General features: G+C 47.1%; 1 non-coding gene across 1 annotated transcript; it reads left to right on the forward strand.

Moving 5' to 3' along the window:
* The first annotated feature begins 5,548 nt into the window (after positions 1–5,548).
* TRNAC-GCA (transfer RNA cysteine (anticodon GCA)) lies at positions 5,549–5,620 on the forward strand. The gene has a single exon. It is a non-coding gene; the product is annotated as a tRNA-Cys (tRNA).
* Positions 5,621–6,000: the final 380 nt, after the last annotated feature.

Raw genomic sequence — 6,000 nt, forward strand, 5'->3', positions numbered from 1 at the left:
ACTAACATTCAAGCAAGAGGACAAAATAAAGACATTTCAGATGTGCAGAACCAAGAACATTTATTGGAGCAGAGCCTCACAGAAGGAGAAAAAAGGGAGATGAACCTGGGGAGAAACAGGAGAATGCAAAGTTGAAGGATGACTCCCCTGTGGTACCTTCTCTCCTGAGCTAGGGTCTGCTACTTGATATCTTCATTTAGAGATCCTGTACGCTTCTCAAACCGAACATGGGCAAGAGGAAATTATTAGTTCTCACCCTTAACCTGCTCCCCACCCCTCAACTGTGTTGCCCAGCTAAGTAAAGGCACGATTCTCCCAGCGACTCTGCCAGACACCTGCCAGCCACTGTCAATTCATCCCTTTTGCATCCAAAGCCCACGGCAAGTCATGGCGGCTCTTCGGTGGGATGTATCAGCACCTGAGCCCACCTGGCCGCACACCATCAGGACTTGCGGTCAAGGCCCTATTGTCTGTCCCCCACCAAACCCACTGTCACACTCTCCTGACAGGTCTCCCTTCTCCCCGTCCATCTACTTCCACTGGGCACCAACGTGATCTTTTCAAACGTGAGTCAGATTCTGTGTCCCGCTTGGTTCAGCAGATCCCTGCTCTGCTCGGAATGAAATCCCAAGTCCATCCTCCTTGGAACCCACAGGAGCTGGCCCTGGCTGCTTCTCCCCCCAGCCCCTTCCTTTCTTGTTCCCAGCGCTTGCCCCCAGCCATACTGGTCTTTGCCGTTCCGCCAAAGCATCAAACACGCTCCACCTTGAAGCCTGGCACCTTTCCCTGGACACAGGCCGGGGCCCCTTCCCATCACTCACTGCTCCGTCCAGCGTCTGCTCAGCGGCAAGGCTTCCTCTGGCCACTTTGTTTAAGTTGCACCCCATCATTTCTCAGCCCTTTGCTCTGTTTTTGTTTTTCTCACAGTCCCTATTATGACCTGCGTTACAGTAATATAGATTTTTATTAATTATCTGTCACCCTCACCGTGATGGAAGCTCCGGGAAGGCGGACCCTTCATCTGTTTTCTTCTGTGTGTCTGGCGCTTACTGAGCTCTCAAAACTATTTGTTGTATAAATGGATGAATAAACGTTAAACAAAGAAACGGATCAACACACAGACGAAGAAGTTCACCCTCACCTATAGGGCAGGCAGCATGCAATCCACCGAGGGGCTGGACAGAACACAAAGGTGGGGGAAGGGTGAATCTGCTCTCTGCTTGAGCTGGGACGTCACTTTCTCCTGCCTTCAGACCTCAGCGCTCCTGATTCTGCAGCCTCTGGACTCAGACCAGACCTTACACTATTGGCTATCTTGGTTCTCAGGCCTCCAAGCTTGGATGGAGCTACACCACCTGCTTTCCTGGACCTCCAGCTTGCAGAAGACAGATGGTGAAACCTCTCAGACTCCATAATCACTGAGCCAATTCCTCATAACAAATCACTTTCTATTTCTATATATAACTATATGCATCCTAGTGGTTCTGTTTCTATGGACAACCCTGACCAATATGGTGACTCTATGTCCTAATTTGCTTGGGACAGTCCCAGTTGATGCGTGTGGTCCCAGCATGAATATGAATAGCATCCCTTTTCTCTCGCAAAGGTTTCCTGGTTGGATGATAGATAGATGGTTCTCCAACACATGATGAAAGTGTTACAAACTAGCAGGGAAAGGGCCAAATTGTTCAACAAATGGTACTGAAATAACTGGTTTTCCATATTAAAAACAACAACTACTACTACTACTTAAAAACCCTCACCACACAGAAAGGTAGATTCCAGATGAATTAAAGACCTAAATGTGAAAAAAAAATTTTTTTTAATTATTTGAATTAAAAATAGGAGACTTGGGCTTCCCTGGTGGCGCAGTGGTTGAGAGTCCGCCTGCCGATGCAGGGGACACGGGTTCGTGCCCCGGTCCAGGAGGATCCCACATGGGCCCGTGAGCCATGGCCACTGAGCCTGTGCGTCCAGAGCCTGTGCTCCGCGACGGGAGAGGCCACGGCAGTGAGAAGCCCGCGTACTGCAAAAAAAAAAAAAAAATAGGAGACTTTCAGGAACAGTTCTTGGAACTTTCTGAGATGCTGTTCCCGGGTTATATTCCTCAAATTTGGCTCAAATAAAATTTTCCACTTCTTTCATTAAAAAAAAAAAAGGAGACTATCTTTATATTCTCATGGAAGGGAAGGATTTCTTAACACAAAAGACACATACTGTTTCTTAAAAAAAGATAGATTGATTTGTTTTCATCAAAAGAAAAAGTAAAATATAATAAGATGAGTAACAGTTGTTTCCATGGAGAGAGGCGTGATACCATTTGCAGTCTTTCACCAAATTATCTTTATCTGGCTTAAGTGACAGCTAGCTTGAACCATAGGTCAGATTTCCAAATCTGGTGATTTCATTTCATATTCCTTATTTCTGTTAAGTCATGATAACTTAAAGGTCATAAGGTATAGTGGCAAGTGTTTGGTGATCCTGGCAGATAACTATGGTTACTCAAATTTCTCACTAAAGACTGCTTTCCGCACTCACTCAGATATGAGGTTGACAAGCACATGGTCCTTAAACCTGGGAGTTGAGGACACCGACGTGGGAGAGAGCAGTGAACGTGTTTCTAGTCCACTCTGGCTTTGGGAGGTATTTCCTTGGATTCTTCTGTAGCATTTGGATGTGGTTTTCACATATGCCTAGTAACACACCATGAGTTCCTATCTCTATTGTGAATGAACAAGATCACCATGCACAGGGTATCAGCTAAACACAACTATTGAATTATTGTTCCACAAACAGGTCTTCTTAACCAGACAACAAAAAAGCATGGTATTAAAGCTCTGGAGTGATAGATTCTGGGTAGTCAAAATATTTGTGCACCTGAGATATTCCACTTGTGCCTCAAGGCCACAGAAATGGGTCTTCTCAGCATTTTGAAGAAATGTTTTAATCTCCTCTCTCATTTCAAAAACTCATGCAAGCGCTCTTAGCAGCCAAGATTTGTCCGTGTGGAAATGCAGAATCGTGTATTCACTCCCATTTCTCTCATTTCTGTGGCCAGGATGCTAAAATGATAGCTCCTGGAGGTAGTCGGCAATCCTGTGTTCCTTGTCCTGTAGCTGCGTTACTCCAACCTCTGCCTCTGTCCTCACACGGCCCTCTTCCTGTTTGTGTGTCTTTCTCTTCTCCTTTTATAAGGACACGAGTCATTGGATTAGGACCCACCTTAATCCACTATAACCTCATTTTAACTAATTACTAATAATATCTGCAAAGGCCCTATTTCTAAATGGGTCACTTTCCCAAGTACCGGGGTTAGCACTTCCACATACCTTTGGGGGGGCACAATTCAACCCATACAAAAGGCTTGCCCGCTCCTTAGACACACAGAAGCAGCAGTGAGTTCCTGGAGTCTGAAAGTGGCGTCAAGAGTAAAAGGTACCCACTAGGGGTTGTTGACACGCAAGTGCTTGTAGCTCAGAGGCACAACTTTCTGGCTACAGATCAAGAGGACACTGGTTCAAATTCACATCCACCTTATTTATTCCCTACTGTTCCTCACAAAGACGTCTGAGAAAGTGAACATGAGCTCAGAGGGAGAAAATAAAAACCTCAGGTAACACCGATGCACTGCAGTTGTAAAATGTCAAGTTGTAAAATGCCTCTTGGAGAAACGTTCTTCTCTAAAATCAGAGACAACTGCTGCGTGGATTTTATCAGTAAGAATGGAACTGTCCACTTTTCCCGGAGCTGATACCGTTCACCCAGTATCCCCGGAGCCCAGCACAGTTTCCAGCTCATGGCCAAGTGCTCAGAAACATTTGTTGCACACATGGGTGCCCATTTCTTCTCCTCAAAGAGCACTGAAATCTCAGCTTCTGCTGAGGGCACCACAGTGCCCAGCACACAGTAGGACCCTAAGAGATGAAAGTTGAATAAAAGCTCCAAGAAACCTCCAAAGTCAAGGACGTGGCTGCATCTCTAGAGAACTCCAGGCTTCCATGTTCCAACCTGGATACTCTCCTTTGTGGGGCCGAAGATACCCTCTCGTCCTCTGTTTCCTCATCTGTGATACGGGAGTAATAACACAACCCCCTGGGGCTGGATTTTTCTGAGACAAACTGGGATCTTCAGCTCGAATTGTGTTGCTCTGGATGGAAGAGGTGGGTCTGCTCCTTGACTTGCTTGAACGAGTTTTCCCCATATTGGGGAGGGGGGCAGAAGCTTCTTAAGATTTCGCTTCCTAAATGGTAAACTGGGAAGAGGGCTAACCCAGGACAAAGAAGACCACCCTCGGGGCTCCCGGCAGGCACTGGGAGGAAAGGGAGAGGGTCTCAGGACACACGTCTTTGGTGGAGTAGAGGCACCAGTGCTCGGTAAACACACAGAAGAAGCAATGGTGAACAGGTGCCCTGGGTGTGACTGCGAGTGTGAAAGGGCCTGGTCACAGATGTGTGGATCTAGAGCAGTGGTTCTCAAAGCATGGCCCCAGACCAGCAGCATCAGCATTACCTGAGAACTTGCTAATCAGAAACTTTCAGGGGGAGCCCAGTCATCTTTGTTTTAACAAGCCCTCCAGATGATTCTGATGCACCCTAAAATTAAGAACCACGGGGCTAGAACAGATTTCAGAGGATGAGCAGTCTGATCGTGGTCCTTGGTTTTCATCCTGCCTCTTCCCACCAGCTCTGGCTGACCCTGCGGCAAGTGATACAGTTCCTAACCCATCCCCTTCTTGGGTGTTTCAGTACCTAAGTCTTCCTGCAGGTGGCGCAGAAGAGGCCGAGGTAGATCTGTGGCAGGTGTTCCTCAAAGTGGGGTCTCCCGACCCTCTATGAGGAGCTTGTTCCTAACCCCAGATCGCATCTGCATGTTTGACATGATGATTCCTAAGCACAGGAAATCTGAGGACTGGCCCAAAGGGCGCAGTCCACGCACCAGATCAAATCCTAGTGTTCCCATTAGCTTTTCCCTGTTGTTCTTGAGCTGCATGGCACTCTGCTCCGCTAAGCCCACATTCTAGCCCCCTTGATGGTCCCGAGTAATTTCTTCAGAGGCTCCCGTTATGTAGTCTTTACATTTTCCGATGGATGGAAGATAGGGACAAGAGGAAGATGAGAGAGTCATTGGTTTAATTACAGGGTCCTGAACCCAAAGTCAGCAGGATGGATTCAGGAACACCTGCCACAGATCTACCTCGGCCTCTTCTGCGCCACCTGAGCCTATCTGTAAGGATCTGTGTGTGCTTGGGGGGACCAGTAATCCTGAATCTCTGTTTTCAGATCCCATTGCGAAGGGCACAGACTAGCGACCCTGAAGTCTCTTCCTGCTATAAATATCTGTGTCAGTGCTTTTCCAGAAACAGCAGGGAGGTGGCTACAGGGAGGGGCAAACTGTTTCTTATTTTGCATCAAGGAAATAAAATTAAAGTGAGGCCAGCTTGGCAGCTTTCAGCAGGCCCAGCGTGATGAATATCTGTGGCAAAAATTTATAGGAATGTTGGGCATGGCTGCACAGGTATAAGGTAGTACTAAGGCCTGTACGTATGTCAGGGGGTGTAGCTCAGGGGTAGAGCATTTGACTGCAGATCAAGAGGTCCCTGGTTCAAATCCAGGTGCCCCCTGCTGTCCTTCACTTTTGCTAGTTGGAGCTGGTGTTGAAGGCTCTGCTCCTTTCCCTAATCCTGGGCCGCAGTACACCGAGCCTTCTCAAATCTGGGAAAAAGTCCAGGGTAACTTAAAACCCTGTCACTGAGCACTACAGCCCCAGAGTGATAAGTTCCTCCAACCCTGACTTTTTAATTTCACTTACCACAGGTCTTGTTCTACATAGGCTTGTTTCTACATGTTTTCATTGCCCTAAATCAGTGCTTGCTGGTTAGTGTTTAACAACCAGCTCTTGGGGTTGTTGCTACAAAGCACTGATTTGTAGTGTTTTCCAATTTCATGGTGTAAATAATCTCACCGTATCCAATGTCAAGCCACAAACATAAGATCACTGATC

The sequence above is a fragment of the Phocoena phocoena genome, chromosome 9, assembly GCF_963924675.1.
Source record: "Phocoena phocoena chromosome 9, mPhoPho1.1, whole genome shotgun sequence".
Lineage (NCBI taxonomy): Eukaryota > Metazoa > Chordata > Mammalia > Artiodactyla > Phocoenidae > Phocoena > Phocoena phocoena.